This window comes from Zea mays, chromosome 6 (assembly GCF_902167145.1).
Source record: "Zea mays cultivar B73 chromosome 6, Zm-B73-REFERENCE-NAM-5.0, whole genome shotgun sequence".
NCBI classification, from domain to species: Eukaryota; Viridiplantae; Streptophyta; class Magnoliopsida; order Poales; family Poaceae; genus Zea; species Zea mays.
The window spans coordinates 118930116-118941283 of NC_050101.1; positions in this window are offsets into that span (position 1 = coordinate 118930116).

Below are 11168 nucleotides of genomic sequence, written 5' to 3' on the forward strand. Positions count from 1 at the left end.
TACAATTTTGCCTATCGGAAAACTACAAAATTTTCTGTGATCAGCTACCGAAGCAAGTGGCCGGCAGGCTGGAAATCGGAATGGTTCTACGTCGAAGTTGATGATGACAAGGAGAAGCTAGTCCAGAGTCCGCTTGAACTGATCTTCGGAGAAACCAGACCCCAATGCAATATGACACCAGAAGGTCCAACCCAAACTGCGTTGGCTGAATTTAGGATTATCGCAGAGCGCATTGGCTTACAAAATATTTCCAACTATGAAGGAATGGGTTATGCCGAAGCTTGAAAAAGAGAAGAAAGAGGGGGAGCTTGTCCGACTGCCCTACCACTATAAGTTCAAGAAATATTTCAAGCACCCTGCCAAGAATGGCTCGAAACAATCAAAGTAATGTGCACTGAAATTCTTGGGAACTATTCTAAAAAGGAGGATCAATTGATGACAGCAGCCTTCGGCACCCGGCCAAAACGAAGGCTAAACAGAGTGCTTGATGCTATAGGCTTTGAATATCCTGATTATGAGCGACTCGACAAGGGTGCCGAAGGGCAGAAAAGGAAAAGAGTAGCTGGCGCTTTGATCAAAGACGACGAAGATCAATCAAAAAAGAAGAAAGAAAAGTTTGAATCGAAAGTGTTAACTTCAAAGAAAAGAAAGGAATCAATCCCGGAACAAAAATCAATTGATGAAGAAGAGAAGACTTCTGCGACATCTTCTGATGCTGAAATAAAGGAAATTCTAAAGGTAATGACTGAAACTTTGCCTGTCAAACTAAGTCCATTGGGGCTTCATCTGACGAAGCTTTTTCATAATGAAAAGGAGCCCACAAAGACAAAGGCATCTAGGCCAAAAAGACAAAGGATTGTTACCGTGACTGAAGTGATTGAAACAACAACACCAAGAGCTCCAACTCTGAAGATGCCGACAATTGAAATCATGACAGCTACTGAAGCTGTACCTTCGGAGGCTGCCGTAGAAGAGGCCAGAGCCGAAGATGCTAACTCCGAAGGTATTAATTTAGAGAGCATAGCCGCTGATATAGATAAAATGCTGCTAAACATGGCCGCTGAAGAAACTGCTGCAGCCACCAAAGAGACCACGGCTGCCAAACCCGAGAAAGGAGGAATAACCGAAGATACCTCGGAAGATGAAACTTTTGACTTCCGAAACTTAGTTGGCCAGGAGCTGACTGAAGCTGAAAAAGAGGAATTAAAAGAGTATGCTATATCTTGTGGATATCGGTCGGGGGCGCTTCTCTTTGGTGGTATTGATGATGAAGGGTTAGGCTGTATACGAGACCAAACCAGTGCGAAGGTTGTCGGTACCTTATCGAAGAGTATCGGCTTCCCGAAGCTTGAAGCGGATATCAGCCGCTACCGTCGACAGCATATTGTCGGCAGTTTATTCTATTCTAATTTCAAGGTAAACATTTTGTGTCTAACTCTTATTACTTGTGGTACGAAAATATTTTCTAACGAAGGCTATTTGTGCACAGAGCATGCTTTTGAGCAAGACATTAAAAATGCAACAAGATTTAGAGGATAAAAGGCAAGAAGTTATAATTGAAAATTTAGAAAACAAAATAAAGGAGCAATCTGCTGCCATTGAGAAGAAAGACCTCGAGCTACAAACAGCCGAAGGCTTATTAGTGGATGCTGAAGCAAAAATAACAGAATTAAATTCGAAGCTTCTTTCCCAGTCAGAAAATTTTGAACAAGAGAAACTGAAGCTTGATGCAAGGCATGAAGCCGAAACTCAAAGAAACTTGGAATTGAAGGAATCTTTGAAAAATCTTCAAAATAAATGTTTGGAGTTCTGCACTCGATGCATTCATCAGCTAAAGCAAGTGTTCCATTTTGTCGGAGCCAGTAGTGAAGAGTTTACTCCTTCGGTCGAAGACCTGCCTGGTGCCTTCGAGCACATTGAAGGTGAAATTAATGATCTTGACGAAGTTATAGCTGGGCATAGCGACTTTTGTGCCCTGGCAGCTTCTCGGGGCACAACTGTTGCTTTTTTGAAGTCTGGCTGTGAACACGGCAAGATTGTTAATAGACCCAACTTCAGCCTGTCACCGGCAGACTTAGATGATGTTCCGAATCTGGCTCGAAGTATTGCAAACAGATTTATAAAGTTAGTATGGACAAAGGGTGGTCGGAGCAAAGCTGGTGACGTAGCTCGGAGTCACCTCAAGCTGGTAACAAAATCATACCTTATTCTTACCTTTTCCTTTGAATTTCTGAATTTGGCTTATAATACTTTCGTACAGATTGACCAGGCCAAAGCTGCAGCTGCAGAGTAGAAGAACGAAGCTCCAGAGATAGTGTTGAAGCTTGAATGATCTTGTAAAAGTAGCTCAAAAAACTCCTGTAATAACTTGTATAAAATATGATGTAATCTGAGTTTTACTTTGTAATATAATCTTACTTTTCCGTCCATGTATGAAATGCTTTGGTGTAGACGAAATTAATACTTTTGAGCCATAGGCGAAAAACACCTTCCCTTCTTTGCGTACACAACGAAGCATAAAATTGCCTTCCTTTTGGGACCGAAGCATGTTTGTACGTTATGCTGATGATGATCCTATGTATGTCTAAGTGAATGTTTATGAATGCAAATGTCATGATGTAATGTATCGTGCAAATGAATGTTCAAATACATATTCGAAGCCATATTCCCTTGAGAATGACTCAAACCTTCTTTGCCGCTTATTTTTCGGCTTCACCGTTTATTTTTCGGTGTATCAGCGCTGACTTTTCGCTGTAAGCCTCCCTTAGGAGCTTCTTCGCCTTTTACTTTCGGCGGGATCAGCGTTTATTTTTCGCTGTAAGCCTCCCTTAGGAGCTTCTTCGCCTTTTACTTTTGGCGGAATCAGCGTTTATTTTTCGCTGTAAGCCTCCCTTAGGAGCTTCTTCGCCTTTTACTTTCGGCGGAATCAGCGTTTATTTTTTGCTGTAAGCTCTGCATTCCCTTAGGAACGACTTTTGAGCTTCTCCCTGTTTTCTTTTCTTTTTCCTTTGCACTCGATGGTGCGTTGTCAGCTTTTACATTTACATCTTTGGGGGATATCACTCTTATCGAATTGAAATAAGGAAAAGAAAAATTACATGTTGTGGCCCCATTAAAAACCTTTCTCCCCCTTTGGAAAGGAAAAGGGTGCCACAAGAAAGAATAGAAAAAATTACATCAAGCTAAACATAATATCGCCGAAGCTCGTCCGCATTCCATGATCTAGGAATGTCGTTGTCATCCATATCCTTCAACCTGTAGGAACCGGGTCTTGACGAAGATACTACCAGAAAAGGTCCTTCCCACTTCAGCTGTAATTTGCCTACTGTCTCTGGGTTGGCTACTCTTCGAAGCACCAAATGTCCTGGTTCGATGTTCTTTAGCCTAACCTTTCTATCACGCCATTTTATTGTTTCAGCTTGGTATTTGTTGATGTTTTCCACAGCTTGAAGCCTGATCCCCTCTATAGCATCTTTTTCCACAGAGTAATCAGCTTCAGCTTCGCCTTCTGCCGAAGCTACTATTCTTATTGATCCTGCTTTGGCTTCTTCCGGAGTTATTGCTTCGTCACCAAACAATAGTTTGAATGGCGTAAAGCCTGTTGATCTTGATATTGTTGTGTTGTGGCTCCAGACCACTTTGATTAATTCGTCTGGCCACTTTCCCCTGGGCTGATTGAAGATTAACTTCATTATTCCTGTCATTATGATGACATTAGCTCTTTCAACAAGTCCATTTGACTCCGGATGTCGAACTGATGCGAAATGGATCTTCGTGCCAATTTGATCACAAAATTCTCTGAAAGCTTTGGAATCAAACTGTGTCCCATTATCTACAGTAATAGCCTTCGGTACTCCGAAACGACAAACAATATTTTGCCAGAAAAACTTTTGAATAGTGACCAAAGTTATTGTGGCTAAAGGCTTTGCCTCAATCCATTTAGAAAAATATTCCACTGCCACTACAACATATCTTAAGTTCCCTTGTGCTGGTGGTAACGGACCTAACAAATCAAGGCCCCACCTTTGCAACGGCCAAGTGGGTTGTATTAACTGAGTTAGAGACGAAGGTTGTTTTTGATCTCTTGCACATTTCTGACAACCTTCGCACTTTTCGACTAATTCTGCTGCATCTAAAGCTGCCTTTGGCCAATAAAATTCTTGACGAAAAACTTCTCCAAGCAAAGGCCTAGATCCAATGTGAGATCCACACAGGTCTGTGTGTATTTCCTTCATCAGTTCTATACCTTCGTGATAGTCGCCTAGAGGGGGGGGTGAATAGGGCGAAACTGAAATTTATAAATATAAACACAACTACAAGCCGGGGTTAGCGTTAGTAATAATAAACGAGTCCAAGAGAGGGGGCGCAAAACAAATCCCAAGCGAATAAGCAAGTGAGACACGGAGATTTGTTTTACCGAGGTTCGGTTCTTGCAAACCTACTCCCCGTTGAGGAGGCCACAAAGGCCGGGTCTCTTTCAACCCTTCCCTCTCTCAAACGGTCCCTCGGACCGAGTGAGCTTCTCTTCTCAAACCAAAGCCGGGAACAAAATTTCCCCGCAAGGGCCACCACACAATTGGTGCCTCTTGCCTTGATTACAATGGAGTTGTGATCTCAAGAACAAGTGAGAAAGAAAAGAAGCAATCCAAGCGCAAGAGCTCAAATGAACACGGCAAATCACTCTCACTAGTCACTAGGGCTTTGTGTGGAATTGGAGAGGATTTGATCTCTTTAGTGTGTCTAGAATTGAATGCTAGAGCTCTTGTAGTAGTTGAGAAGTGGAAAACTTGGATGCAATGAATGGTGGGGTGGTTGGGGTATTTATAGCCCCAACCACCAAACTTGACCGTTGGCTGGAGGCGTCTGCTCGATGGCGCACCGGACAGTCCGGTGCACACCGGACAGTCCGGTGCCCCTGCCACGTCATCACTGCCGTTGGATTCTAGCCGTTGGAGCTTCTGACTTGTGGGCCCTCCTGAGTGTCCGGTGCACACCGGACAGTCCGGTGCCCCGGCATGGGCGTGCCTGACGTCTGCGCGCGCTGCGCGCGCAATAAATGCACCGCAGGGAGCCGTTGGCACCGCAGAGAGACGTTGCTCCGATGGCACACCGGACAGTCCGGTGCACACCGGACAGTCCGGTGATTTTTAGCGGAGCGGCTGCCGCGCGAACCCGAGGCTGGCGAGTTCCTGAGGCCGACTTCCCTTGGCGCACCGGACACTGTCCGGTGTACACCGGACAGTCCGGTGAATTATAGCCGAGTCGCCTTGGAATTTCCCGAAGGTAGCGAGTTGGAGTCTGAGTCCCCTGGTGCACCGGACAGGTACTGTTCACTGTCCGGTGGCACACCGGACAGTCCGGTGCGCCAGACCAGGGGTGCCTTCGGTTGCCCCTTTGCTCCTTTGTTGAATCCAAAACTTGGTCTTTTTATTGGCTAAGTGTGAACCTTTTACACCTGTATATACTATACACTTGGGCAAACAAGTTAGTCCAAAGATTTGTGTTGGGCAATTCAACCACCAAAATTATATAGGAACTAGGTGTAAGCCTAATTCCCTTTCAATCTCCCCCTTTTTGGTGATTGATGCCAATACAAACCAAAGCAAATAGAGAAGTGCATAATTGAACTAGTTTGCATAATGTAAGTGAAAAGGTTACTTGGAATTAAGCCAATATAACTACTTACAAGATATGCAAGGAATGTTTCTTTCTTATATAACATTTTGGACCACGTTTGCACCACATGTTTTGTTTTTGCAAATTCTTTTTGTAAATCCATTTCAAAGATCTTTTGCAAATAGTCAAAGGTAAATGAATAAGAGTTTGCAAAGCATTTTCAAGATTTGAAATTGACTCCCCCTATTTCAAATGCTTTTCCTTTGACTAAACAAAACTCCCCCTAAAAGAGATCCACCTCTTAGTGTTCAAGAGGGTTTTGATATACCATTTTTGAAATACTACTTTCTCCCCCTTTTGAACACAATAGGATACCAAATGATAAAGACTTTTGGAAAGCACTAAGTTTTTGAATTTGGTGGTGGTGGTGCGGTCCTTTTGCTTTGGGCTCATTTCTCCCCCTTTTTGGCATGAATCGCCAAAAACGGAATCATTAGAGCCCTTCTGAGTAATTTCTTCCCCTTTGGTCATAAGTAAATGAGTTAAGATTATACCAAAGACGAAATCCGGTCCTTTTGCTTTTGAGCTTTTACTCTCTCCCCCAAGGATGAAGTCCTTTTCCTTGATGCTCATTTCTCCCCCAAAGAAGAGAGAGTTGCTCGGAGTGGTGGCGAAGTATGAGTTACGGAGTGGAAGCCTTTTTCTTCGCCGAAGACTCCAATTCCCTTTCAATATACCTATGACTTGGTTTGAAATAGACTTGAAAACACATTAGTCATAGCATATAGAAGAGATATGATCAAAGGTATTCAAATGAGCTATGTGTGCAAGCTTAGCAAAAGAAATTTCTAGAATCAAGAATATTGAGCTCATGCCTAAGTCTGGTAAAAGATTGTTCATCAAGTGGCTTGGTAAAGATATCGGCTAATTGATCTTTAGTATTAATGTAAGAAATCTCGATATCCCCCTTTTGTTGGTGATCCCTAAGAAAATGATACCGAATGGCTATGTGCTTAGTGCGGCTATGCTCGACGGGATTGTCGGCCATTTTAATTGCACTCTCATTATCACATAGCAAAGGGACTTTGGTTAATTTGTAACCGTAGTCCCGCAGGGTTTGCCTCATCCAAAGCAATTGCGCGCAACAATGTCCTGCGGCAATGTACTCGGCTTCGGCGGTGGAAAGAGCGACCGAATTTTGCTTCTTTGAAGCCCAAGACACCAAGGATCTTCCCAAGAACTGGCAAGTCCCCGATGTGCTCTTCCTATTGATTTTGCACCCCGCCCAATCGGCATCCGAATAACCAAGTAAGTCAAATGTGGATCCCCGAGGGTACCAAAGCCCAAACTTAGGGGTATAAGCCAAATATCTCAAGATTCGTTTTACGGCCGTAAGGTGGGATTCCTTAGGGTCGGATTGGAATCTTGCACACATGCAAACGGAAAGCATAATGTCCGGTCGAGATGCACATAAATAAAGCAATGAACCAATCATCGACCGGTATACCTTTTGATCCACGGACTTACCTCCCGTGTCGAGGTCGAGATGCCCATTAGTTCCCATGGGTGTCTTGATGGGTTTGGCATCCTTCATCCCAAACTTAGCAAGAATGTCTTGAGTGTACTTCGTTTGGCTAATGAAGGTGCCCTCTTGGAGTTGCTTGACTTGGAATCCTAGAAAATACTTCAACTCCCCCATCATCGACATCTCGAATTTCTGTGTCATGATCCTACTAAACTCTTCACATGTAGACTCGTTAGTAGACCCAAATATAACATCATCAACATAAATTTGGCATACAAACAAGTCATTTTCAAGAGTTTTAGTAAAGAGTGTAGGATCGGCCTTGCCGACTTTGAAGCCATTAGCAATAAGGAAATCTCTAAGGCATTCATACCATGCTCTTGGGGCTTGCTTGAGCCCATAAAGCGCCTTAGAGAGCCTATAGACATGATTAGGATACTCACTGTCTTCAAAGCCGGGAGGTTGCTCAACATAGACCTCTTCCTTGATTGGTCCGTTGAGGAAGGCACTTTTCACGTCCATTTGATAGAGCTTAAAGCCATGGTAAGTAGCATAGGCCAATAATATGCGAATTGACTCAAGCCTAGCTACGGGTGCATAGGTTTCACCAAAATCCAAACCTTCGACTTGTGAATACCCTTTGGCCACGAGTCGAGCTTTGTTCCTTGTCACCACACCATGCTCATCTTGCTTGTTGCGGAAGACCCATTTGGTTCCTACAACATTTTGGTTAGGACGTGGAACTAAATGCCAGACCTCATTCCTCGTGAAATTGTTGAGCTCCTCTTGCATCGCCACCACCCAATCCGAATCTTGGAGAGCTTCCTCTACCCTGTGTGGCTCAATAGAGGAAACAAAAGAGTAATGTTCACAAAAATGAGCAACCCGAGATCGAGTAGTTACCCCCTTATGAATGTCGCCGAGGATGGTGTCGACGGGGTGATCTCGTTGGATTGCTTGGTGGACTCTTGGGTGTGGCGGTCTTGGTTCTTCCTCATCCTCCTTTTCTTGATCATTTGTATCTCCCCCTTGATCATTGCTATCATCTTGAGGTGGCTCGTCTTCTTGATTTTGCTCTTCATCATTTTGAGCCTCATCCTCATTTTGAGTTGGTGGAGATGCTTGCATGGAGGAGGATGGTTGATCTTGTGTACTTGGAGGCTCTTCGGATTCCTTAGGACACACATCCCCGATGGACATGTTCCTTAGCGCGATGCATGGAGCCTGTTCTTCACCTATCTCATCAAGATCAACTTGCTCTACTTGAGAGCCGTTAGTTTCATCAAACACAACGTCACAAGAGACTTCAACTAGTCCAGTGGACTTGTTAAAGACCCTATATGCCCTTGTGTTTGAGTCATAACCAAGTAAAAAGCCTTCTACAGTTTTAGGAGCAAATTTAGATTTTCTACCTCTTTTAATAAGAATGAAGCATTTGCTACCAAAAACTCTAAAATATGAAATGTTGGGCTTTTTACCGGTTAGGAGTTCATATGATGTCTTCTTGAGGATTCGGTGAAGATATAACCGGTTGATGGCGTAGCAGGCGGTGTTGACCGCTTCGGCCCAAAACCGGTCCGGTGTCTTGTATTCATCAAGCATGGTTCTTGCCATGTCCAATAGAGTTCGATTCTTCCTCTCCACTACACCATTTTGTTGTGGAGTGTAGGGAGAAGAGAACTCATGCTTGATGCCCTCCTCCTCAAGGAAGCCTTCAATTTGAGAGTTCTTGAACTCCGTCCCGTTGTCGCTTCTAATTTTCTTGATCCTCAAGCCGAACTCATTTTGAGCCCGTCTCAAGAATCCCTTTAAGGTCTCTTGGGTTTGAGATTTTTCCTGTAAAAAGAATACCCAAGTGAAGCGAGAATAATCATCCACTATTACAAGACAATACTTACTCCCGCCGATGCTTATGTAAGCGATCGGGCCGAATAGATCCATGTGGAGTAGCTCAAGCGGCCTGTCGGTCGTCATGATGTTCTTGTGTGGATGATGGACTCCAACTTGCTTCCCCGCCTGGCATGCGCTACAAATCCTGTCTTTCTCAAAATGAACATTTGTTAATCCTAAAATGTGCTCTCCCTTTAGAAGCTTATGAAGATTCTTCATCCCAACATGGGCTAGTCGGCGGTGCCAGAGCCAACCCATGTTAGTCTTAGCAATCAAGCATGTGTCGAGTTCAGCTCTATCAAAATCTACTAGGTATAGCTGACCCTCTAACACTCCCTTAAATGCTATTGAATCATCACTTCTTCTAAAGACAGTGACACCTACATCAGTAAAAAGACAGTTGTAGCCCATTTGACATAATTGTGAAACAGAAAGCAAGTTGTAATCTAAAGAATCTACAAGAAAAACATTGGAAATAGAATGGTCAGGAGATATAGCAATTTTACCAAGACCTTTGACCAAACCTTGATTTCCATCCCCGAATGTGATAGCTCGTTGGGGATCTTGGTTTTTCTTATATGAGGAGAACATCCTTTTCTCCCCTGTCATGTGGTTTGTGCACCCGCTATCGAGTATCCAACTTGAGCCCCCGGATGCATAAACCTACAAAACAATTTTAGTTCTTGACTTTAGGTACCCAAACGGTTTTGGGTCCTTTGGCATTAGAAACAAGAACTTTGGGTACCCAAACACAAGTCTTGGAGCCCTTGTGTTTGCCCCCAACAAATTTGGCAACTACCTTGCCGGATTTGCTAGTAAGCACATAAGATGCATCAAAAGTTTTAAATGAAATGGCATGATCATTTGATGCATTAGGAATTTTCTTCTTAGGCAACTTAGCATGGGTTGGTTGCCTAGGACTAGATGTCTCACCCTTATACATAAAAGCATGATTAGGGCCAGAGTGAGACTTCCTAGAATGAATCTTCCTAATTTTGCTCTCAGGATAGCCGGCAGGGTATAAAATGTAACCCTCGTTATCCTGAGGCATGGGAGCTTTGCCCTTAACAAAGTTAGACAAGTTCTTAGGAGGGGCATTAAGTTTGACATTGTCTCCCCTTTGGAAGCCAATGCCATCCTTGATGCCAGGGCGTCTCCCATTATAAAGCATGCTACGAGCAAATTTAAATTTCTCATTTTCTAAGTTGTGCTCGGCAATTTTAGCATCTAGTTTAGCTATATGATCATTTTGTTGCTTAATTAAAATCATGTGATCATGAATAGCATCAATATCAACATTTCTGCATCTAGTACAAATAGATACATGCTCAACAATAGATGTAGAGGGTTTGCAAGATTTTAATTCTACAACCTTAGCATGCAGCATATCATTTTTAGTTCTAAGGTCAGAAATTGTAACATTGCAAGCATCTAGTTCTTTAGCCTTAGTAATCAACTTTTCATTTTCTACTCTAAGGCTAGCAAGAGAAATGTTCAATTCTTCAATCCTAGCAAGCAAATCATCATTATTATCTCTAGGAGTGGAAAATGAAACATCACAAACATGAGAATCAACCTTAGCATTTAAAATATCATTTTCATTCCTAAGGTTGTCAATTATTTCACGGCAAGTGCTTAGCTCACTAGATAATTTTTCACATTTTTCTACTTCTAGAGCATAAGCCTTTTTAACCTTAACATGTTTTTTGTTTTCTTTAATTAGACAATCCTCTTGGGAATCCAAAAGGTCGTCCTTTTCATGAATAGCACTAACCAATTCATTCAATTTTTCTTTTTGAGCTATGTTAAGGTTGGCAAAAAGGGAACGCAAATTATCTTCCTCATCACTAGCATTGTCATCACTAGAGGATTCATATTTAGTGGAGGATTTAGATTTAACCTTCTTTTTGCCGTCCTTTGCCATGAGGCACTTGTGGCCGACGTTGGGGAAGAGGAGTCCCTTGGTGACGGCGATGTTGGCGGCGTCCTCGTCGTCGGAGGAGTCGCTTGAGCTCTCGTCGGAGTCCCACTCGCGACAAACATGGGCATCGCCGCCCTTCTTCTTGTAATACCTCTTCTTTTCCTTTCGTCTCCCCTTCTTGTCGTCACCTCGGTCACTGTCACTAGATATAGGACA